We start from the raw sequence: 26,714 nt of genomic DNA on the forward strand, positions 1-26,714 counted from the left end.
TCTTCCCTTTCATTTCTTTCTCTTTGTCAAGGAAGATCCCGATTCTGTACGTCAGTGTAAAGATGGTTCAAATTAAAGCCTTAGAACTGTCTTGTGAAACTTTCACAAAGCTGCGTATGTTAAATGTGGCTAAGGGGCACTTACTGTAGCTGCTGGCAGGAAACACCACATGTTTCAGCACAGGGATTACACACAGCTCCATTCAGTCACTTAAAGAGAATAATGTGTAGTTATAGAAGTAGACTCTTATAAAAGTCTATGATGAAAACGTTGTTATGGTATAATGTCATTCATATAAGAAACTAGAGGGGTTACTTTCTTTAAAGGGTTCTGCAAATATTTCGATGTTCTGCAGATATTATTATTTTAAAGCAAGTTTTGTAAACACAAAACTGTCCTTCTCTAAATCTCTGTGGTGGTCAATTTATAAGTTTACCACTGCGATAAAGTGTCTCTCAACTGGAAGCATTTAGTTCTGGGGGTAAAAGTATCAAGCTGCTATTTTTTTCAGTGATTTAAAATCGCCGCAAATCGCGAGAGATAACCAGCCATGTGAGTCCCCAAGTCGCCATATGTATTAAATAGCGATTTTTAGTCTGATCTTCCAAATCGCTTTTCATCTCTCGCGATTTGTGGCGATTTAAACTCTCCAGTGTTTAGCTGAAAATCGCCATTTTTAAACCAATACTCCTTTCTGATTGGTTGCAAGTTTTACATGCAAAACCCGTACGAGTTTGACCTCACTAACATTATAAAAAGCAAGCAACTTCCTTAATTGAGTTGGTAGGGGTTTCAGGAGCATAGAGAGAGCAGGTGACAGTGTAGGAGAGAGTTTAGTGTGTGTTAAGAAGTTGTTGGAAAGTAAGTTTTGTGTGTTTATTTTGGCTTAGGTGTTTTAGTTCCCTTGTTTGTCTTATTGTCTGTCTGTTTATTAATATTTATTTTTTCGGTGAGTGTTGTTTTTTGCTGTTTACCCCTGTCCTTGATTTGGTGTCAGTCTATTTGTTGTTTGGTTTGTCTTTACCCTCTGTGTTGGTCTGTCAGGATGTTGAGAAGCAGAAGAGGTGAGGAGGCTAGGGAATTTGGAGAGGAGGAGAGAGAGGAGCTAGGAGATGAGGAGGAGCAGGAGGAAGAGGCAGGAGAGGTGAGGAGGCTAGGGAGAGTGGAGAGGAGGAGAGACAGGAGCTAGGAGGTGAGGAGGAGCAGGAGGAAGAGGCAGGAGAGGTGAGAAGGCTAGGGAGAGTGGAGAGGAGGAGAGACAGGAGCTAGGAGGTGAGGAGGAGCAGGAGGAAGAGGCAGGAGAGGTGAGAAGGCTAGGGAGAGTGGAGAGAGGAGCTAGGAGGTGAGGAGGAGAAGGAGGAAGAGGCAGGAGAGGTGGGAAGGCTAGGGAGAGTGGAGAGGAGAAGAGAAAGGATCTAGGAGGTGAGGAGGAGCAGGAGGAAGAGGCAGGAGAGGTGAGAAGGCTAGGGACAGTGGAGAGGAGGAGAGAGAGGAGCTAGGAGGTGAGGAGGAGCAGGAGGAAGAGGCAGGAGAGGTGAGAAGGCTAGGGAGAGTGGAGAGAGGAGCTAGGAGGTGAGGAGGAGCAGGAGAAAGAGGCAGGAGAGGTGAGGAGGCTAGGGAGAATGGAGAGGAGGAGAGAGGAGCTAGGAGGTGAGGAGGAGCAGGAGGAAGAGGCAGGAGAGGTGAGAAGGCTAGGGACATTGGAGAGGAGGAGTGAGAGGAGCTTGGAGGTGAGGAGCAGGAGGAAGAGGCAGGGGAGGTGGGAAGGCTAGGGAGAGTGGAGAGGAGGAGAGAGAGGAGCTAGGAGGTGAGGAGGAGCAGGAGGTAGAGACAGGCCCTTCTTTGGGCAAAACTAAGTCTTCGTGCAATGTGCGCTTTAGTTTTGCCGAAAACTGTGCGCTTATACATTGTTTATTCCCAGTATATGAGGGTATTTTGGGCCGTCTTGCTGCCAAGACTGCTTTCTCAAGAAAAGCAGATGTGGAGACAGGTGTATGATGCGGTCAATGCTCTGGGCCCCATCAAGAGGAGCATTGAAAATTGTAGGAAGTGTATCTCCGATATTAAATGTTGAGTGAAGGAGAAAATGTCAGAGGAGAGGCTTGCAGCTGCAAGGACTGGTGGTGGTCCGGCCCTGGTTATGACATATACCTCCTATGAAGAGGAATTTAAAAAGCTAATTCCCATGGAGTTAACTGAAGGGATAAATGTTTGGGACACTGACAGACCTGTGTCACAACCTCAGGATGGTGAGTAATGTATAATGGTGCAAATGTTTATCCTTTATGTTCAAACAGTAATCCATACTTGCCAACTCTCCCGGAATGTCTGGGAGACAGACCCGAAATTCGGATCGGTCTCACGGACTCCCGGGAGAGCTGTCAAGTCTCCCACATCCCGCAAATGCGTGGCTAAAATGACGCGATTCGTTGAATCGCGTCATTTTGGCCCCGCCCCATGATAAAACAACATATTTGTCGAGGGGAGTGTGGGCCAAAATGGCGGATTATGCCACGCCTCACCCCCTCCCGCCCTCTAGACACGCCCCTCTCCCGGATACAACTTGCCAAAAGTAGGCAAGTATGCAGTAATCCTGCAGCATGTAAATGTTTGATTTTTCTGCTCAGTACAAACACAAGTCTGAGCATTTGTAAAATATGTTTTTGGGGATTCTTGGAGAATGTTTTTTGCACTAGAAAAAAATATTTATATCAAACCTTTAAAAATTTTCTACACACAGCCTCCTCCGAAAAGTAGACAGCAACAGCACCATCATGAGCACCAGAATCAGCACAAGAACCAGCTCCAGCACCTGCAACAGCTCCAGTACCTGCAGCAGCTCCAGCACCTGTAGCAGCACCAGCACTGCAGCAGCTCCAGCTCTTGCAGCAGCACCACCACCTGCAGCAGCATCTGTAGCAGCTCCAGTACCTGCAGCAGCACTAACATCTGCAGCAGTTCCAGTACCTGCAGCAGCACCATTACCTGCAGCAGCACTAGCAGCTCCACTACTTGCAGCAGCTCTAGCACCTGCAGCAGCTCCAGTACCTGCAACTGCACCAGCATCTGCAGCAGCACCAGCACCTGCAGCAGCACCAGTACCTGCAGCAGCACCAGCACCTGCAGCAGCACCAGCACCTGCAGCAGCACCAGTACCTGCAGCAGCACCAGCACCTGCAGCAGCACCAGTACCTGCAGCAGCACCAGCCCCTGCAGCAGCAGTAGCATCTGCAGCATCTTTTGCCTGTAATGACGAGCTCCTGTAACTGCTTGTTTCCTGCTAATGCTTAGTAATGTTTTCTTTTACATTTTCTAAGGAACATCACAAGGCATCAGAGAGACCACACCAGAAAGAGACGATGCAGACGTGAAATCTGAGGACTTCATAATTTTACAACCCGTCAGCACATTACCAGAGGTCGCAGAGCCTGTGCGGGCTGCACAAAGTCCACCAACTGCCACACCCAGCCAACATCAACCTGCTCATGTCCCCAGTTTGGCTGAATAAATTCAGCAGTTTATCAGGGTACAGGCGAATATGGTGCAATTTCACCAGGACTCTCTGAGAGGGATTCAGCGGCAGTTTACAAATGGAGGCCGTTGTCTGAGGAATATTCAGGGCATTCAGCAATGGATGTCCACGACCTTAGAACAAATTATATAACAGCCTGATCCACTTGAACACTGGACTTAATAATTTGACAGGGGCTGTGTGTGAACTTCAATTTAGTATCATTGTGTGGCCAATTATTGGCATGGCTTCCAGTGTCAATACCTTCCATTGCCAGCACTGAAAGCACTCCCCCAAGCCCATCATTGCCTGCTGGTCCTGTACGTAGCAGTGGTAGGATCAGGGGTAGCAGACAGCCATCCACCAGCCGGGCCAAGGCTCCAGAGCCCACATCAAAGAATTAAAAGAAAAAGAAAATTGTTTTGCATTTATGGCATAGCTCATATTTTTGATTTAGCAACACAGACTGTGTTATTTCTGTTTATTTACATTATTAATTTTTTTCTTTATGTTGTTGTTTGATTGGGTAATCTGGGTACACTTATTATATTGTTTTTATAATTCAATAATGCCTAAATGGTTATTTCAACAAACATACATACACCTATAAAATAAGGTTAATGGTGTTTGCGTAGGATGTTTATAATGATGTTGGTTATACAAGAATAGGTAATAATTAAAAACAAGTTACTGGCAATTACACAACGCTTACGCTTACTTTAAAACCATTCTCACCTGAAAAATAAGTATGGATGATCCTCTATGACCTGACCCCCCCCCCCCCCCCCCCTCTGTATTATGAACATTAGCTGCTAGAATGAGCTCACCTGGTTCCTTACTTTATACTGCTGGTGTTAGGGGTATACTTTGGTTTGGGGACAAATTATGTAGCACACAGAAACACAATACCTTACCTGGGACATAGAGAAGCACACCGCCAGATGTATCAAGCCAAATGAATGTGGACTTCTAAAGGCCAAAGTTAAGTCCTATCACCCCTCTATGACAGAGGTGTCATAAACCAGGATTAACACCTACATCCAGGCTGGAACTGAGTTAATTGATACCTAATTTTTGGCTTCTCTATTCAGGAGATCTTGGAGGGGAGGTCCAAGAAGCAAGTGTGGGGAAAGTGATGATGTGATTTGTGTCATTATGGGATGCCCCCTACTTCACAATTTGCATAATCAGGGCAGCCCACTGCTGCTCAATGTTGCAAAACGCGTGGTTGCACATTGTAAGCAGGGCCTGATGACCTGAATCGGGGAGAACTCATGACTTCAGCCGTGGTCCACATGAGGAAAGAAGCAACAGGAAGCAGAGGAAAAATGAGAGAAGAAGTCAGCATGAGCAAGAAGTGGAGTGGTACCAGGGAGAGCAGAGCAGGGAAGTGGGGTAGTCGGGCTACATAGTAGTAGCAATGGGGAGGAAGAGTCTGGTGAGGGTGGCATGTATGCAACAGCTCTCTTAGTCTGTCTAATTAGAGGATGAGAGGCCCAGGGACTGGTAGTGATATCTTGGGAGAGACCAGCAGTTACAGGGGCCTCGGCCCATGGATTGGGCATAGATGGTGGGTCACACGTGAGTCTTATAGTGGAGTGAGAGTGGGTATGATAAGTGTGTGATGAGGTATATTTATGAAATGTTTAAGTATGTTCAGATGTGTGTGATCTGGTCTGAGGTAGAATATGAAAATAATACAATATGTTAATATGCCCGGAGTGGCGGCAAGTGCCACATCCACAGTGAGGAAATTGTCCCAAACAGTATCATTGGAAGTAGGGAATCAGGGACAGTGCTATCAAGGGGGTACAAGGAAAGGAAAGACAGCATGTGGATTTAATCTGGTGGTCTCAGGGAGAAGGGATCAAGGGAGCCAGAGGGAGGCTATACATATGATTTTTAGGAAGACTGAGGGCCCTCTTATGCAGGAAGCAATGATTTGGAGGTGTGAAATGGTACCTTGAGGGGCCAGGGAGAAATGATCAGAGGAAATGAAATTCGGGAGTATGGGGGGGCCTTTTCAGTGGCCACCATCAGAATGGTTGCATATCTATGCACTGAGTGTGGTTCCAAAATAAGAAGTCATAGAAGTTTTGGCTGATCCATAATTTCTTCTATCATAATCCCTTATCCCTCTTTCATCCCTCTCACCATTTCCCTCAGGGCTTCTCTGTTATTTTCTGTTTAAAAAAAAAATGACAGGCTGGCTGGCATGGGAGCGCACTCACTTACCTGTCTTCTCTCTTTGTGAAAAGTTCCAGCATCCTGCTCCTCTGGAAGGCCGCGGCTAGTGATGATAACAGGGAGGCAGCAGGAGCTCCTCCTCCCCTGCTGAAAGGGAAAAACACACTACCACACAGGTGCAGAGAGCCGTGTCTGGGCTCTCCTGGAATCTCCTGGAGCCTTCTAGTACATTTTTACACCAAAATTCTATTTTTTCGCGAGCTTTTGCAACTTATTGCAGTGTCTGCCTCTGCATGCTTCTAGGTCAGTCTGGGAATCTAGTAAGCAGCCTGGGGCTGTAGTTTGCAGTTTGTTCACCCCAAAGTGGCTAACACAATTTGCATTGAACTTCCCAGAGGTAGTCTGGGAAATGTAGTTTTCTGAATGAATGCATGCAGTAATAGACCTGTGATTTGCAGGGTATTACACATATAAGTAACTAATATTAGGTAACAGAGAAGTTATTTATATTAAATAATCAGCTAGATTGGAACCACATAAATGACCAAATATAGGTCCAATATTTGTCACTTGACAATATCTAGAAGCTCTGTATGTTTTGGCAGATCTTCAACCTATGATTGCTAGTGTGCCACCTTGTCCATGCTGCTGGTGACCGGCTGGGCTTGCCTCACCACCATCCTCTTTATTTATTCCAAATTACGCCCCTCTAATTGCAGTAGGAGGGACTTGTTGCTGCCACCACTAGGCTCTTTCGTCAGCACCTAGAACCGGTTCCTTCAGGGTAAGTTTCGCTGCTAGTGTACCCGCTCGCTGGGCACCTGGATGGTACGCCTGGCCTCTTGCCTTCGCATCAGGGTTGCTGTGGATGGTTCCCCCATGACCTATCACACTGGCCAGAGCTGCAAGGTAGCTGACAGAGCATTGGTACTGGATGCAGGGTCCCAACCTCAGAACAGCGAGAATACGGATTAGATTGGGCTAATCTGTAGGTCATAGGAATTGCCGTAGATAAGTAGGCGTCAAAGCAGGATCTTGAAGCAGTGATGTTTTATTAGCTCAAGTGTCCTAATAAGGAAAGCTACAATAATTTATGGCACTAATGATCTTCAGAAGGTACAGATGTTATAATACTACTACATGGTAGGAAATAGCTCCTTTTACACACATGTTGTCAGGCGGTAGCCCAACCCACTGATCCGACCAGGCACCGAAACGTCTGATATCACATTAGATTATTTAACATCAGGATATAATCTAATCTTGCATCTAACAAAATTTAACTTTTACATCAACCTGATTTCCTCAAATTTGCTGTCTACATTGTTATGAGGTTTCCTGTCCCTCTAACAACACCTCATGTCGAGCATTCAGGCCAAAGCAGGTGTTCGTCACTTCTGAAATTAAAATAATTAATTAGCTTAATTTAGGATTTCCTTACTTCCTTTCTTACACAAACACATGTCCCCCACCATGGCTACTGCATCATAAATCAGTACATTTCTGATACACAAATATGACACAGTATTAAAATCAGTACATTTGCAATGATATAAATTGGTGCACTGCGCTATTTAAATGTATTTATACAATAAGTTATTGAAAGGAATAGAGCCACAGCTAGTATCACCACTTTGATGTTGTATAAGTAAAGATTAGGAATATAGGAGAAAATTACAATGAAGACTATTTTTAGATAGTATCCACCATCTCAAATTAAACATAGGATTTCACAGCAAAATCAGCAGTTTTTTATATTTCACTTGTTAAAAGCCTGTCAAAGTGACGGGAAAAAATAAGAGTAAGATCATGTTGGATACTTTTTTGGTAACGGTTAAATGGTAAATTTGACCCGTTAATTCAGAAACAATAGGGACTGTAGCCAGGTGGTCGGCAATATTAGCACCCATAGACGTAAATGCTAAAGCACTCTTAATCGATCTTATGTTGTAAAAAAATATTTTGAATGTTCATGCCTTCATTTAATTAAGTGCTCAATAGCAGGGGCAGACCTTATTGCACCCAATTTGACTTTACCCCGTGGCAGCATTGAATGAATACTTTGTCAGATGGCTGCTCAGCCGCAAAATTCTTAGTGTGGCAAAATTCACAAATACTATTCATGGGACCGCATTTATATTAGTTTCATTAACATTACCGACATCAAGAGTGGCGTGGCATCTTGTTCACTGACTTTGTAGGCGTTAACGTGATATTACCTCGGTCCTGTTCACTCTTCAGTTGTTTTCTCTGTGAAGAGGAATTTGCTGAGGAGTCATATTTACATGGTGATGACGATCACATTCTCTTTGGTCATCAGTCATAGTTTGTCTTCAGGCTTTATCCCGCTCCGCCCTTTGTCCTTTTGCTACTTCTTGCTGTGCAGTTACTCCCACGGCAGACATTTGCCTTTTATGTGGTATCACAGATACACTTTGTTGTATAAATTAATTACTATGTTCCTATTAATTTGACACAAGTACAAATAAAATGAATGGATAGAAAATCAAGTCAATTTGGAATAGCAATGACCGTTATAAATGATTTGCCAGACAAAAAAACCCTAAATAAATCAAACAAAATAAGGCCAAGAAATGAGGATAATCTTGTCAGTAGGAATAGTCAAGTACACAAAAAGTCATTTGCAAACATTTTACCAAATTTGGAACATGGGTTTTGGCGCTGCTTATAATCTTGACTTCCAGTGTCCCGTGTTTTTCCTCTATTATGTAACAATCACTGGACTGGGAAAACCGGACAAGCAAATTGCAAACAAACAGAAGATCTGATTACAAGGAGGAACAAGCTACAGAAAAGGACACACTTCAAGGACACAGGATCTACAGAAATGTAAAACACCTATTTTGGAATTAGTTTGATACAAACTGTCATTTTTAGGATCCAACACAGGACACTAGCGATACAGGACCTATCCCAAGTCACACCAACAGACACCTGTTTATAGCATATAAATGCATCCATATGATTCACCGAAATATTATAAGCAGCGCTGAATCCCATATTACATATTTCTGTAAAATCAATTTTAAGAGGACAACCCTGAATATTTATTTGGGTTTAGACAGCAGCCTTTCGTGTTGCTGTATCCAGAGCGCCTTACATTTCCTATCCAATCTTTACGTATTTCTACCAAATTTGTTTGTGTGTTTTGTGTGTGTGTTTAATAAAGTGAGGAGCAGCGTTAACCTTTTTATTTATAGATGTCAATTGGCAGTAATGACTGCTAAATCTTCCAGATAACCTTTATCCCTAAATTTCTGTAAAAGAGCATCTGCATGTATAAGGAAACATATATCAGCCGAGCAATTTTTTTATACTCGCATCAACCGGCAATATTATATTTTTCTTGGTGTGCAATGGTTATTCTTGAAGTGTAAATTAAAACCTTGCACTCTACTTCTTCGATAAGTAAGTTTCAGTAATAAGTGAACCATCAGTAAATGTGAGGGCTATATACAGAATGTTAAAGTGAGTAGGGTGAACAGTGCTAGTGAATTTCAAATTAAAATTTTCACTGTATAAATATTCAAGGAAAAAATAAGTTTGAAAATAATTCCCTATCCTGAAAGAAAAACAGATCATCGATTTATCTGCCATAGAGCATTAGTTACAACCCTAATGGGCCGTTCAAGATAAGTTCTTTTTCAAAATGACTCATATATAAATTTGCAAAATAAGGGGGAACTAATGCCCAATGGCAGTACCCAGAACCTGCAAATAATACACAAATAAAAAATAATATTAGGGATTGTTACTGACCCCCGTGTTTTGGTTTTGTTTTTGTTTTTGGATCTGGATTACCTTCGTGTTTTGGTTTTGGTTTTGCAAAACCGCCCTTGCGTGTTTTGGTTTTGGTTTTGTTTTGCAATTTTGTTTAAAAATCAATGTTTTTGTGCATAAAATAACCTAATTTAGTGCTCCACCTGTTTCTTGAATAAGTAAGGTAATTCTAAAGCTAATAAATTAGGAAGAAAACAGTTTAATCCCTGGTAGGCCGTCCTTAATTCTCCACACAAACCTGGTTGTCTTCCTCTTCGCCTATTGTGTATATTACACCCTCCACTTGTAGTTGAATAGAAAAAAAAGCAGCCTGCATAGACTGTGAAATTAGAAAGTAAAAATAAATGGACCATGGTAGTTTGGTGGCTATCTATGCCCCCCCCCCTCCCCGCCCTCCACTTGTAGTTGAATAAAAAAAAGCAGCCTGCATAGACTGTGGAATTAGAAAGTAAAAATAAATGGACCACGGTAGTTTAGCATCAGACCCCCTCTCCACTGGGAGTAAAATAGTAAACTATTTAGCCGTTATAGAGTCTAGAATATAAATAGAAATTGAGAAAGGCAATTTGGTATCAGTCTGCATCATAATCATCAACATCATCATTAGTGCCCTCATCGCCTACACAAATCTCCCCCTCATCCTCTTCTAATTTCAAAGTGGCATCCTCAATTGGTGTATCACCGGCTACACTCGGGCTGTTAAGGCACACATCAGCAGAACTGCTGAAAGGAACCTTCTTTATGGGTACACTGTCACCAACAGAATGCTCACGATTACACATACCACTGTTGGATGGACTCTCCCCAGGGATTGGTGTCATTTCTGATTCAGAGCATACATTATCCTCTAATGTCTTACTATTTTCTTGCAGCTCGGCTTTCACGCGTAACAGTACTTGTGCACCACTTGTAGGCTCAGTAAAATTTTTTGATCTGCCACTAATAGACAAAGGTGAAGGCCTCATTCTCTCTTTGCCACTGCGTGTGTAGAATGGCATGTTGGCAATTTTTTTTTTTATCGGCACTTAACTTTTCCTCAGTTACACTTCTTTTTAGCTTCAACACGGTAAATTATTTTTGGGTGTGTGTTTTTTTTACTGATTTCAAAAGACTGTGTAGTTTGACATCGCCTTTCCCAGATGACGTACTGGGAACACTACCATCAGGACTGGTGACAGAACCTGGTTGCTGATTTTGCTCATATGTGGACTGCTTAGAATCCATTATGAGCCCAACGCACTTGTAGTGCTACAAATTGTTTTAGATACTGCTGACAAATATGACTTTTGACAGCCACAAAAATTAATGCAAAAGAATTGGGGACACCCCAAAAGCACTTGGGAGTGCTAAAAATTATATTTGATTTCTGCTGACAGATAATACTTTTGACAGCCAAAAATATTAATGCAAAAGAATGGGGGACACCCAAAAAGCACTTGGGAGTGCTAAAAATTATTTGGTAGATACTGCTGACAGATAGTAATTTTGACAGCCATAAATATTTAGGCAAAATAATGGGGGACACCCCAAAAGCACTGTGGAGTGCTAAAAATTGTTTGGTAGATACTGCTGACAGATAGTAATTTTGACAGCCAGAAATATTTAGGCAAAATAATGGGGCACACCCTAAAAGCACTGTGGAGTGCTAAAAAATATTTGGTAGAAACTGCTGACACATAGTAATTTTGACAGCCAGAAATATTTAGGCAAAATAATGGGGGACACCCCAAAAGCACTGTGGAGTGCTAAAAATTATTTGGTAGATACTGCTGACAGATAGTAATTTTGACAGCCAGAAATATTTAGGCAAAATAATGGGGGACACCCAAAAAGCACTGGGGAGTGCCAAATATTGAAAAAACGTCTTTCCTCTATCCTCCTCTCTTCTTTAGCGATTTTTGTTAGGACAATTGGAATCAGAATATTGTATTCTCTGTCCCTGCGCTAATCAGCCTGTGACTACACCCTGCTCTCTCCCTCTGTCAAATGGCGATGGATTGCTGTGGAGGCGTGTATTTATAATCTTCAAGTATCGCGAGAACCGAGCCCCGAGATCCCACGATGTCACAATGACGTTCGGCCTCGATTTGGATTCCGTGCGGGCGGGAGAGTACCGAGCCTGCTCGGCTCAGTATTCGGATACCCAAAGTTGGGGTGGGTTCGGTTCTCGGGGAACCGAGCTCGCCCATCTCTAAAAAATATATAGTTGTGAGTTAAAACCGAATGAAAAGCTGCTAAGAGAAACTCACAGGGCCTGAGTCATTAAGGAGAGTAAAGCATAAAAAAGGAGTAACTTTGCACCTTGACAAATCCATGTTGCATTGGAGGGGAGTTAAATTTAAAAAGTGGGATCACATTTATAGTTGGCATGTCCTAGATCATCTTTACATTTCAGTGTAAAAAATAAAGCTATCAAGTATTGGTGTGCTATATGAAAAAACAGCCAGTATTTAACTTATGTGCAAAATAAGAAACTCATTTGCACCCCTTGCATTGTAACATGGTTTGTCCCGGAAATCATTTACTCCTTCCTTTGCCTTACTTTCCTTAATGACTCAGGCCCTCTGTGTTTTTTCTCTAAGATTCGAATCAAGCCATGGAAAACTAATAACACATTAATTCATTGTTGATGAGGGATGTTTGCAAGTGTGTGTCATAGCAGATTTGCTACAACTGTAGAAGTCTTCAACTTCTCTGTTCCACTGACTGAATTTGTTCAAAAAGCCTCCTTTCCAGTCGTAACAGCATTCACTACTGGAGTTTGTGACATTCCTATTATGGTCATCGATTTTATATATTGTAACAGTTCTGTCTGCTACCTGGATTTATACTGAGCTGACAGATACCTTTGGAGGGAGTCTTTATTAGAACTGCAGTCATTACTGGGTGCAAATGAGTGTTCTGTTTTGCACATAAGTTAAATACTGACTGTTTTTTCATGTAGCACACAAATATCAACTTTAAATTTCAGTGTACAAATAAGCTATCAAGTATTTGTGTGCTACATGAAAAAAACAGTCAGTATTTAACTTATATGCAAAACAGAAAATTAATTTGCACCCCTTGCATTGTAACATGGTTTTGTCCAGGAGACTAAAATAAGAAGTTTCTCAAGTTAAGATTCTTAATGAATCAGGCCCACAGTTCTCATTGTGGATTTCTCCTATGTTCATAACTTTTACTGATATAACATTGAAGTGGCAATACTAACCATCATAGTTTGGACATTAGCTAGAAGATACAGCATTTTCTGGATTTCAGCAAGAGAAATATTGGACCTATAATCGGTCATATATGTGTATACATTCTAGCTTTTTTTATTTTTTTGCATATATACGTATATAACCTTATGGCACTTAATGTTAGTTCCTTATATGCATAGTATTTGTTTCATGTGGTTTATATTTGTTATTTAAGCATCAGCATAAGATGCATATGTGATTTTCGTTTTTATCCTGTATTTTTATTATAAATTAAATTTATGTATGATATATAACTGTGCATTATTCTGATATAATATATTGATCTATACTCTGCATTTTTATATTGCATCTCTGATAAGTTCTGCAGTCAAGGAAATATATATGAAAACACAACACCAAGTAGTTCATTAAGCTTCCTTGAATATACATTCTTCTGTTATATATTGTCTAAGTAAGAGGCAAAAGGAAGGGTGCACACATACGGAAATTGTCAAAATGTCAACAGAGAGAGAAGAATATGATTTGCGGGGCACTCTAATGAATGAATGAAAATGTAAAATCATAATCTTTTTTAAAGTTTATTAAAATCCAATATCTAACTGTAGGATAGGTCTTTATCTTTAAAGGAAGAGACTCATAGCGAAATATTAAAAAATGTATCATGAATGTTACCAAAAGATTAAGCAATCGGTTAAGATAGACAGTGTTATACTGTCTAGCCACGTCGCTGTTCTAAATTGTAAATATAAATATGTCCAATTCACTTTTATGATTCAACTATTACTGAAATGTCACTATATTCAAATTTCATTGCACCTCTTTATTTCATTTTCTCCTATTACTTCATTTTTATTTAAAGCCTCATTCAAATTGATATCGTGCACAGGATCCTAATGAGCAGATAGTTTATGTAAAAAAGGTGCGGTTTAGCTTTTCATAATTTGATAGTTGAAAACCACATTATTAAAGTAATTCTGTCGTTTTCAAATAAGCATTGCCCAAGCGATTGTATTGTGTTTCCAACGCACAAAGTGATTTATTTTAGCAGATGTAAAGTTTAACAGTTCAATACATGATTATTATATAATACAGTACAGTACAGCCAATACCAAAAGATACATACATACCGAGCTAGCTTTGCATGCGCTTCGCTGCGCTCCCACGGGTACCAGTGGACCGTTATTCACGCTTGAATACTGTGGTCAGAGAATGACTGAAACTACTGGGAGCGCAGCTATGATTATATATACATTCAATGTTACAGAGAGAACAATGGAGATGACGTGACTTGCTTCTATAGGTCCAGACTTCAGGTGGATCCAGGGTAAACAGGTCATAGGCTAGTTCAAACAACCCCCTCAAAGGCTGAGGTCAACATTCCAGATAATTCTCCCGCCCAGAAATCAGTTACAACTAGTCCATTAGCATTTTACAGTCTGATATCCATCTGACCATATATTGCCTAACATCAATAACTAGAGTATGCAACATGCGATCTCTTCGGCGATGGAACCGGACAGCTGCTGATGAATAGGGGAATAAAAGGATATCAGACATGACACATTTCCTATAACCTGAACCTTAAATAACACTGAAGTGTACATATAATCATAATATATAAAATAATAATAAACAAAATACTATCTGCTCATAAATTACTGTATAACGGAACCAATATGATTATGAATTATATAAATAACTAAATGTTGTAATGCGAGTGTGTACGTGCGTATTTTACCGTGCGATCGCAGTATGCCACGTGTAGCATGGCATACTGAGTGTAATCGACCAATAAAGCAATATTAACCAATATACTTTCGTTCATCCAATTAGACGACTTCGACAACATATATTCTTAAAGATACTCTGCATTAGATCATCAGTCATCGATTCAATGAAGATGACTTATATTATTACAGTATATATGAGAAAATAATCCCATAAGGGAAAATATTACTTGTTCCCATTCATTCAGTGGGAGAGAGTCCTTCTGTCTAATAAGCGTAATACACCAAAACAGCAGGTTATATAGAAGGTAATGCCCTCCTAACTGTTAGGAGATAAAGATCTAACTAGACCCTATCATACGATATTCCTATATAATATTATCTAAATAAGTTGTTTTTGGAGGTTCAGTGACATATAAAGTATAGAGCAGCAGACGCGGCGGCCGCCGACTCGCGTTGCGCTACAAGCTTTGACTATGGAAAAGAGTTCTGCAGGCATTTGCCAGACGTAGATGAACGCTGCTGCAAGTGCCCAGGGTTTCTTTGGGAGATGGTTTGCGGGAGAAAGAGTGAATGTTGGGATGGTAACTGGTAGTAAGCACATAGGCACCGCATGGTATAGTATGTAATGAGTGGCAGAGCTAGGTATCACCAGTGGGTGCCTATTTTAATGATCAGAAGAGTTTATAGTAGGCCAGGCTTTAAAGGGTAAAGGCAACATTTGATACAAGAAGATCAATAATGTTTAAGAACTTAAGTACAATGGGCCTGATTCATTAAGGAAAGTAAGTAAAAAAAAGGGTAAGTTTTCTGCTGGACAAAACCATGTTACAATGCAAAAGGTGCAAATTAGTTTATTATTTTGCACATAAGATAAATACTGGTTGCTTTTCATGTAGCTCACACATACTTGATAGCTTTATTTTAACAATGAAATTTAAAGTTGATCTAGGACATGTCCCTCCCCAACTATAAATCTGCCATCACATTTTAAATGTACCTCCCCCTCCAATGAAACATGGTTTTGCCAAGGTTCAAAGTTACTCTTTTTTTTCCTTAATGAATCAGGCCCAACGAGAGTAGTATTGGGATATATACTGTATATTCTTCAGGTTGAAGTTAAGCTCTTATTTGGCTTTCTCTTTGAACATTGGTAGCCGATATACAGGTCCAAATATTAATGTCCAGAAAGTCCATCTAAAGGTTTTTGAGGTGTTGTCGGAAATACTCCAAGCGGTATAAATGTGAATGGAATGTCCATGAATCGTTATGAGGTCGTATCAGTGGCAGATGGATAGAGAGAGATTGTCCACTTCTGAGATTGATGGATCTGCCAGCAGAATATAATTTTCGGGTCACTGAGTTGTATTCTCCAGAATTAAAGGCAAAGGATTTATCCGTGTGGTTCAGGAACTGCCATAGATGGGTTATGCCATGTGATATTTTAAGTTTAGCTATCTGGATCTATAAATCAGAGTGTGTATTCTGGAGGCATTGGTAGTTTAGCAAGGATAGGATTATCAACCACGTTGAAGTCTCTTACTACTATTAAGTTAGGCATATCGCTAGTAGCTTATAGTCAAAATATATGTTGGAAAAATTCCTGTGGTTGAAAATTGGGGGCATAGAGGTATAAAAGCATATATTTAATGTTACAAATTTGGATATCTAGTCAAATGAATCGACCATTGAGGTTCAATATCTTATCAAAGATTCTATAAGGCTAGTGTCAGGATTAAAATCCAGATCTTTTGCCTCTGGAGACTAATTTAAGAGATGGGGGTGTTCGGGAGTGGGAATTTATACCTGTTTGTGTAGATGGCATGGCAAGTCCATCTTCCCCACCCGGGAGTAGAGCACTCAACACAGTTGTGTTCTTAAAAGGCTTTCACCAGACTAGAAAGACAAAAGAAATCTTCAGTGTTCTTAAGAATGAAAGTACTGTACTGATGAAGGTACAGACAATACTGAAACTAGTCAAGAAAAATGACTGATTTATAAAGCATATTTACACAGACTTAGTTCTGGACTTCATCTGATCACATCTGAGCTGCAAGTCGTCATTTGAAAACATTCATAACAGCCTCTATGACAGGGTGTCAGCAGGAAGTTTGAGACTTTTCTACTTTGCACTGAACTCGGTCACCTATCTCCAGTCCTGACTTCTATGTTTACTGTGAAAGACAATCATCTTACTATAAACTGGTATATGCTGTCAATCACCAATTTATAATGTTACAAATATTGCGCTTAGTTTACTGAACACGACCTTATGTATCAGACATACATCAATTGGTTTCTATTCTTGTAATCTTCATTGTTGTTATACAATTTGCAAATAACTAAATGTATGATTTTATTTAATGGTCTGTATGCTACAATATTTTTTATAATTTTTTTACATTGCAATCTTGCCAACCCAGATATTAAGCGCTGGTAGTGTTAAACAAAATCATCATATATCAGTGTGTTTGTTGTTATTCACTAAGTGCTTGCATGAGAACTTAGAAATCCTGGAATACAATAATTTTATTACCTTCCCTCGTCGGATTTTGTTTTTCTTATATGCTCCTTCCATTGTTTCTTTCACTCTATAATCTAGAAATTTGGCAATGACTGGTCTAGGTCCAGGTCTGTTCCCTTCTCTTTCCTGACCAATTCTATGTGCCCATTCAGTCTGTGGCTCCATCTCCTGTTTAACACCTAATGCCATTGGAAGCAGTACACCTATATAACAAGTGAGTTGAGTTCATATATTTTTTTTAATACTGATCCTATACCAGAAGGACATGGCTGCAAATCAGATGAGTGGGTGATCTTAAATGCCTCTCTGTTCTTTATGAAGCTGAAAGATATACATTGTTTTCTGCCTATAGTGACTGAATTCCCAGACACAATAGAGCATAAGCAATACCTGAAGAGTCAACAAATAGATTACAGACAAATGAGATACTCCTAACATAAATAGCACCATAGAATTGTAAAACACAGGAAAAGTCAGGGCGGGTAGTAATTATCGTGAGTTAAATAACATGCCAGGACAGAATTAAAACTGTACCACCCAGTCATATAACTATAATCAGGCAATGATGATACTAAATTGTTTAAATATAGTAGCAGAAACGCATCATTCCATTCACACATTTATAAACAAACCACGGATACATGTCTGGCGCAATGCTCTATCTATTTCCCACATTGACACATGTGTACAAATTAATAAATGAGTAAGTGTCTGCTAAACCAATGAGTGTGGGCTATAATGGGAGAATCCAGCAGCCGTGAGAGTCAACAGAAGCACCCGTTAGGGAGTGGGGTACGATATTACGAATGTGACTATTCCGGCAATAGTGAAATAGACAATAAAATGGCAAACGGGATTATAGCGACATATAAAATATACAGACTTACTTAAAAAATGACACCCATGATTTCCGACTTCCCTGGCATAAATAGTGACATCACAAAATGTAGTCAGTATGGCTGGCGACACTTCAAACCGCGACACTTACATTCGTGACATTAGGGGGCAATGAGAGGACTCGCCGGCTTTCTAATGTAGACGCCTTACTAAGAATCTGTGGTTTGTTTATCAATGTGTGAAAACAAATTAGTATCACCAATGCCTGATTGTAGCCATGGCACTGGGTGATACAGACTTATAGCTGTTCTGGCCTGTTGTTGAACTTCTGATAATTGCTAGTCAATGTTCCTCTTCCACTGCGCCTCTCTGCAAAACCCTCCCTTGGCTTCCCAATCAATCCAAATTACAATTCAAGCTGCATACCCTCACCTATACATATCTCCCCCTCCTACATCTCCGAACTTGTCATGAAATGCTCCCCTTCATGCGCACTCTGTTCTGCCATTGTCCTTATCTCCTTCACTCCTCTCAACACCTCACTCTCCTACCTGCAGGATTTCGCCTGTACTTTTCCCCACCTTTGAAAGTCCCTGCCCAGCCTGGCGTGACTTGCTGCCAACCTCCAGTCTTTCAAACCCTACCTTAAAACTCACCTCTTTCCAAATAGTTACCCTGCCCCATCCCAAGACAACTCCCTCATCCCACTCCACCTGCCTATTCCACTTGTTGTCCACCACCCTGATTGTGTCAATTTGTTTCCTTGCCCCTCTAGAATATTAGCTCTCACTAGCAGGACCCTCTGTATCTCCTGTCTCCTATCCTCACAACCTTGTCCCTTTGTAAAGGATTTATGTTCTAAGTTGTGTCTTCTGCTCTCTTGCTCCAATATTTTATTTGTACAATGTTCTGTTTGTGTATTGCTGACTGTACAAATAAATGATGATGGTTTGTGTATTGTGATGAAGTGGAGCTCTGCCACATAGAATTTTTTAATCTGTTGCCTTTTAGTTTCTTACTCCATTGGTCTTTAAAGCCTAATGTATATTCCTTGTTGTCTTCCCGTTAAGTCTTTTAATGCAACCACGTGATTCACCTATTTATTAAAAACCCTTCTTCAGACCTGCTTAGAGCATAAAAGGTATTGAACTTAAGCTTTTCGTTTATCTTGATACAAAATTATACAGTATTTGCAGGAACACAATGTAATTGTTTTGCACAAGGCCGTTTCATAAAATATCTAGATAGAGTATAAACAATTCTTAGAACTGTAAAAGAAGATAAAATATTATCTTATTTATTCGTGCCATACATGTTAGGCTTCTCTAACGTTCCGGCAATTCAATTTTTATTCTGCAAATAACACATGCCGGTATGATACGCATTTAAATGCTCAGCAAATACTGTTCAAAGGAAATAATGAAATATACTCATTAGAAATTTAGATGATTATTGGGGACTTTTATTTTAATCAATTCACTGGTTTTGTATTAAGCTGAAACCAGGCTGATCAATCTTTTGACCATTTCCTACTGATTGCAAGCAAACGTCCCATTAAAATAGTGACCTATGTAATGATAAAATAATATATAGGATAAAATATAACCCAATTGATCACCATATAATGCAGCCCCCAATTATTTGTTATATAATGCCGATTATTTAAACTCCATATAATATTTAACCTCCAACAATTATCAGCATGGAACACAACCCTTTTGAAAAGCGTATTATAAATTTATTTCCAATTTGCCAGAATATATTATAGCATCCCAATTATTCAGCATGTAATGCATCAAGGGTCAAATATACAATGCCATCACTAATTGTCCAGCATATGGAACGTGATTACTTCCCCAGGGGGAGTCCAGGAAGTCTATTACTACAACTGGTCCTGTAAGTTATAACGACCAGAGATCGAGAGTTCTTAGAATAGGAGCCATTCTGTTATCTTATAATAATCACTCAATGGCTCCATCTTCGAAAAAGGTTGTTGATATGTAAAGTCTACTTCACTAGGCAAAGCCACCACAACTGCCCGTACACATAACACACAGAAGAGTGACATTGCTACAGAACCCAAAGAACAGGGTGGATTTAGTCTGCATACCCAAGTCCATTCAATATATTGTAAAGTGCACCACTGATGTGATGGACTATGTAAACTAGAGACCAAAATGTGTATTATTTTGAAGGTTATGACTTCCTTCTGTTACAATTCTGTTCCAATATCTAGATCTTTGCAATGACAGCCATGGAGCCGGGAGTATGATGAAAATATACAACAATTTTATTGTAGCTTGAACTCAATCCAGGTAATGCAGGATAAACACAGACCAGGTAAAGCTGGGTATAATTAACAAACATCCGGGTCTGGCTGGATAACAGGTATGAAAACTAAACAGCAGGTGAAGGTAAACTTAGCTGAACAATGGTAAACAGCCAGAAGCAAGGATACACGGGAACAGAAAGTAAATTTGCAGTATGTATAAAGCACGAGACAGTATTAGGATAACATCCGGGTATGGCTGGGTACAGGGGAATGGTAAATGCATACTGAAAGGCAGGTACAGTTACCTTAATTGAACAATGGTAAAGGCCAGGGCCAAGGATTGGACTTGCAAGGTGCAGGCATGAATTCTGAGGCAGGTGCGAGCGATTACCAAGGGAAGGTATTTAGGGTTGGATATGCTTGAACGATGACTACAAATACGACAGCGGCAAGCTCTCCAATTAAAATCCAAATTTATGAAAAACCGATTGCAAAATAAACAGACTTACCTGAAACCTGACGCTGCAAATCTTCAATGACACCAGCATGCTGACAGCAAGTTATTCTGAATGGACAGGTTTTCGGCGCTACAGTTTGACGTCATCGCGACCTCTGTCAATGTTAATTTAAAGCAGCAATGTCGGGACCCCTCTGGTTAAGTGTTTAAAAGCATAAAGCAATTTTATTGTAGCATGAACTCAATGCAGGCAATACACAGACCAGATAACAGAATGCATCTCTGCTGGAAGTCCAAGGGAAAATAATCAATGGCCAGCAAGGTGCATGGTTAGGAGCAGGCATAAATAGACATTGAAGCAGGTGGGATTGATTACCAAGAGAAGGAGGTTAACTCCTGCAGGTGGAATGTTCAATGGTCAAACAGCAGCACCTTTGGTGGCATAGAGGTGCTGCAAACCAGGTACAAAACAAATGGCAGAGTCCTAATACCTTCATTTTAGTCCAGCACCTACAGCTGTATATAGTCAGGTTCCTACCAGCATTGTTAGTAGTATTTAGGCAAAGGATTACCTTCTGCTTCCCAATTAGAACTTCTCTTCATCCGAGAGATTTTCCGCCTCCACGGCTGTCCGAAGGACATCATTTCTGATCGTGGAGTCCAGTTCGTCTCTCAATTTTGGAGTTCCTACTGCAAACAGCTCGGTATCAGTCTAAAATTCTCCTCCGGGTACCACTCGCAAACCAATGGTCAGACTGAGAGGACTAATCAAGACCTGGAGGTGTTCCTTAGGTGCTATTGATCGGATCAGCAATCTTCTTGGAGTGAGCTTTTACCTTGGGCGGAGTTTACTCATAATAACCACCAGCATGAATCTATGGGCAACTCCCCCTTCTTTACTATCTTCGGTAAACATCCCTTTCTGCCCATCTTTTCTAACCCCTCTGATTCCTCGGTACCTGCCGCACAGAGTATGGTTCGCAATTTTTCCCAGATTTGGTCTCAAGTACGTTCCAAGCTACTACAGTCCTCGGATTGTTACAAACGCTTTTCTGATCACCATCGAAGGAATCTCTCAGTACTACGGGTAGGAGACAAAGTGTAGTTAGCTACCCGCAACCTTAGGCTTAAGTATCCCACCATGAAGTTGGCCCCTCGCTATATTGGGCCTTTTTCCATCTCACATGTGATCAATCCAGTCACCTACAGACTTCATTTACAGGCCTCTCTTCGGATATACAACAAGTTCTATATCTCCCTTTTGAAACCACTCGTTCTCAACGAGTTCTCCAACAACTCTCCTCCACCTCCTCCAGTTAGGACCATACGGGGCGAAGAATTTCTGGGGGAACACATTCTAAAATCTCGTATCTCTCGAGGGAGACGCCAATTCCTGATCCATTGGAAGGCTTATGGCTCAGAAGAGAGGCCTTGGGTCTATGAGGAGGATATTCATGCCCCATGTCTTTTGGCGAAATTTCTGCAGGATTCACGTACTACCCGCAAAAAAGAGGGGGAGGATACTGTCAGGCACCGTCTCCGCACTCCCCATGGGTGCCGGAGACGGTCGTCTTCTGATCGCAGCTCACGTCCCGTTGCCTAGCAACGGGCCACCTTCCGCCCACGTGACCACCGGGGCGCGCGCATGCGCAGTTGCCGCATCTTTCCCTTAGCAGCGGAAACTCCTCTCCTCATTTCCTCTTCCACTGTATATTAACCTCACTCTGGCACCATTAGGGTGCCAGAGTACTGGTATATACCTATCTCCAGCTTCCCTGCGTTACTTGTTGTCTCCTGTATTCTACTTGGCTTCCTTGACTACCCTTCCGGATCTCCCACTGTACCTTGCTGCCCATACTGGTTTTGGCCCTTGGACCGTTCCTGACTACTCTCTTGCCTATTCTCCGTGGTACTGCGCTTCCCTGGTTCTGACTTGGCCTGTCTGACTACGCTTCATTCATTGCACTGGTGACTATCTGGGAGAACCGTGACCTGCGCACCTCACGCAGCAAAGTCCATACCTCCTTGCGGGGGTCCCTGGTGAACACCAGTGGTGCGTTAGACTCTGCGCCGCCCAGCTTAGTAGCGCCAGCACCAGTCAGTGGTAATTCTTGTGAAATATGTGACAGTTTTGACTGCAGGCACACCATGTTAGCCTGCTGCATCTGTGGGAAACATACACTTTCAAACCATGTAAGTTAAATCATACCCAATACTATTATTTTGTCACACATATGTCCTCCACCAGATTATGTTTAAACTAAGTGCACTACAGCACAAATGTGTAACTCTGTTTGCATACTTTCTCTGCAGATTGCCAGTTAAATACCCCCCTTTGTTACAGATGTTTAAATAAACACAACCAGCAGAATAAGTCATTTATAAAAGTGCAGCCCTGTTGCATTTGCTCCTAATTTTGTGTGAATACAAAGTGCATATACCGTACAAGTCTTTGGATGTGCAAAATTGGGTAAGGAACAGCTGTGCTTAATAAAGCTGGAATGTGTCTATCTATGCACCAACATGTACAAACTAGTTTTTTTGTTTTGTGGATTCAGATTATGTTGATTATTTAAATGAGATTGAAGAAGTGAAGTAGGATCACATAAGAGGGTGTTCTCTGTTTAGTGGGGGAGCGATGGGGGCAAAGCATTTTTCTCCCTACAAAGGATTTGGAGTTTTACAAGTACGCAGAGGCTGCATAGATCTGGCTTTCAGTGAGATGCATTTGCACCTTTCATGTGTATTTTATATGGGAAACTGCATTTATAGGTGAATTTATACCAATGTAATGAAAATATTCAAATGCACAAAAGTGATGGGTATAATAAGGACTGTGCCAATGTTCCCTCACTGAGGGCTAATTTTAGACAATAATGAGGTTAACCAAACAGTATTTAAACTGAAAGTTTAAATCAAGCAGAATGAATGGTCTTAAAATGATAGTAGAGAAGGGCACATTGTTTCATTCAATTCTGAAATTCAGAGATTCACCCCCTGCAAACTAATTCATAAATCGGTCCTAATTCCCCAAAAATTCAACAAATAAATAACACTCACTGGACAATTGGGCAATTCTCTCACTGTGTACAAAGTAGAAGTCACCAGCAATAGTCTGTCACTGGAATCATGGTACTCTACCATTGATTCCTTTGGGTGCTGGTCCTGCTGATACAAGACCTGCCCCCATCAAAATTTCAAAACCGGGCCTGTCTTAAAAATAATTGACACTGTTTAACCCCTTAACTGCTAAAGGTGAGAGGGACTGGCCCCATGGTGCATGGAGTTCAGGGGTCAAAAGAAATTATCACCAAAAGAGGTGGAGGTTAGTGTGAGGTGGAGCCACCTCTTTCATATAGTCCTGCATAAACTGTCATTACATACAAAAGAAAATTAAAAAACGTAAATACAAACTAAATTAATCTGCTGTTTTCCCCTGTAAAAATCCAATGGAATTCCTGCAATAGTCCAAATGAGAATGTCAATTAAGTAATGCGAATAGATGGATGTAATTTCATATAATATATGGTTAACTGTCTAGATCACTATCATCATTGCATCAGTCCTCCAACATAAGGGATACACCTCCGACCAGGTGTCTTTGTGTTCAGGTCTTGAGTTGCAATTGTGTGAACACATTTTTACTATACTCGGCTTATGCATGCCTCTCTCTTCCCTCCCCCATTCCATCTCTCCATACTGTGGCGAGAGCAGAGTGGCAGGCTATTGGAAGTGAAATTTAAGCCGCTCATTGTATTGTTTACTAGGTATCGCTGTATTCTGTATCATGTATCCTAAAGGAGTTAGGGCCTGATTCATTAAGAAAGTTAAGCAAAAAAGTGAGCAAGTTTTCTTACTCAAGTTTTCTGGATAAAACCATGTTGGAATGGAAGGGGTGCAAATCAGTCTATTATTTTTTATATAAGGAATATACTGTCTGTTTTTCATGTAGCACACAAATGCTTGATAGCTGATTTGTACACTGAAATGTAAAGTTGATCTAGGACATGCCCTACCACATCTATAAATCTGCCATCACATTTTAAATTTACCTCCCCGTCCAATGCAACATGGTTTTGCCTTACTTACTTACTTACTTTTACTTGACTTTCCTTAATGAATCAGGCCCTTAATTATCACTTGGGGTCAATAGGGTACCCAGACGACTGGCATCATACAGACTATTAGCACAAACTGATGGCACTAGACTCTGTGGGACTATCTCCATTAGTAGTTTTCCTTACCTAGTCATAAGTTGTAGTAGGTCCAGAGCATGGTCCAATAAGTTGATCTTCTATATCCTTGCTGCTGCAAAATTTCTTATAGCCAATCATTAAAAGAACACTAACCCCCACCCCCCTCTATGCAGGACCTCCAGAACTATGTCTGGCATTTCGCAAGTATGGAAAGTATCACCTATTATCTGCATGACAAATCCCACAAGTTTAGGCCCCTTGGTGCCGTACCTGCCTATCCACCCTTGCCCCTCTCCATGTCTTGGGAGCAGCAGATCCACCAGTGATTTAGACTCTGAGCTGCCTCTGGATCCTCCTGGCTGGGCCCTGCGCCTATCAGGTAACCGCCACCATATCAATGGTCTCCCCCTCATGCACAGTTCTGGGCACCCTGCGCATGTTTGTTTACTGTTAGAAATCTTTTTGACTCCAAAGCCTGTTTCACGCATTCAACCCACTCCTTCTGCTCTTCCATGTCCCCACCGGCTTCAGCCTCATGATTTCCTATCCTTCCTACCCCTGTTCTCACCCCCTTTCATTCATAAACTAACAAACCTCAAAGGAAACGTTTTGTGTGCTCATGTGCAGTTGTTTAATATACCTGCATTCTCCAGTTTCCTTGTAAAAAAAAAAAGTAAAAAAAAAAAAACAGAATCAAATAGCAGAATTCTCAGAGCTAAAATATTTTCACAAAGATGGATAAAACTTGAGTATGTTAAAAGCAAAAATGAGTGTTTTCACACATAGATAGGCTCTTTAGATGTTCACATATGATAAGGTTTTATTTATCAATATAGTCCATTTAACCAAATTGACCAATATTTATACAGTGTGTTATCACCATATCTATTAAAATGCATAGCATGTATTTTCTCAAACGTCTCAACCCTTAGCATTAGATTCTTAAACAACTTACCAATACAAAATAAATGACACTGACGCCATAATAAGGTTTGGAAGAAAAAGCAACTTTTATTTAACATGAATTAAGAGTAATAAGTAATAAGTGGCGGAGAGAGCAGGGCAGTCAGCTAATTTTTCCTACAGCGCCAATAAAGGTGGAAAGGTCAGACCATTGTACCACCAACCCAGAATATACCTTATCTATTGGCTGGTGCTAACTTGTCATGAGGATTGATTACACCCCCTCTGGACTCGACAATGGCGTTCCCTAAACCATCCGACCAAGGGGTCTTCCACACAGACTGACCAAGAGTCTGATGACTTCGACGAGAGGTAGCAACCCTTGATCTACATTAAAAGTAAAACAGCACCACCTGCTAAACAAACTGCTGACTGTGATACTTTCCCACCCAATACCACCGCATTTAATTCAAAAAGCCCTACTACTCATGTTCAACCCTAGAGTCTACAACATAACATTGCCGGGAGGGCGGGAGGAAGCCGGATCCAGTCAAACAGAGGATCCCCTTCTGGCGCAGAAGGGTTATAAAGCTGTATCCCCATAACACCTCCCCACTCCCCATTGGCTGCCGTGGTTGAAGCCCCCGCGCTATAGGGTGAGTCCTCCTGTCAATCACCTGCATGCTTTTAACTACGTTCGTCCTACACAGCCTCACTTTAACTAAACAGGTGAGAATGCACTTACAGTACATCAATCTTGCTGTATTTGACCTACCCTGTGGGAGATGCAAAAGAAAGGTCTACAAAGTCAAGGTGAGCAGGACGTGGAAGCGAGAAGAGCTTTATCACGCCCCACCAACACATATTCCATCATGTGAAGTAATCAGTGTAAGCAAAAAGCATCGAAGGCAGCCAGCACTGAGCACTTATGTGTTTCTCATCATCACGCAGTGGTGTGGACTGCAATGATGCATATATCTTCCTCAAACCCTCGTCTACACCAATTTCTCCTGCTGTCCTGAAGACAGACATTTGTAGGAGTCTGGGAAAACTGCCTGAAATCCAAGAACCTCCCAAGAGAGTCAGCATGAAATTG

The sequence above is a fragment of the Mixophyes fleayi genome, chromosome 1 (genome assembly GCF_038048845.1).
Source record: "Mixophyes fleayi isolate aMixFle1 chromosome 1, aMixFle1.hap1, whole genome shotgun sequence".
NCBI classification, from domain to species: Eukaryota; Metazoa; Chordata; class Amphibia; order Anura; family Limnodynastidae; genus Mixophyes; species Mixophyes fleayi.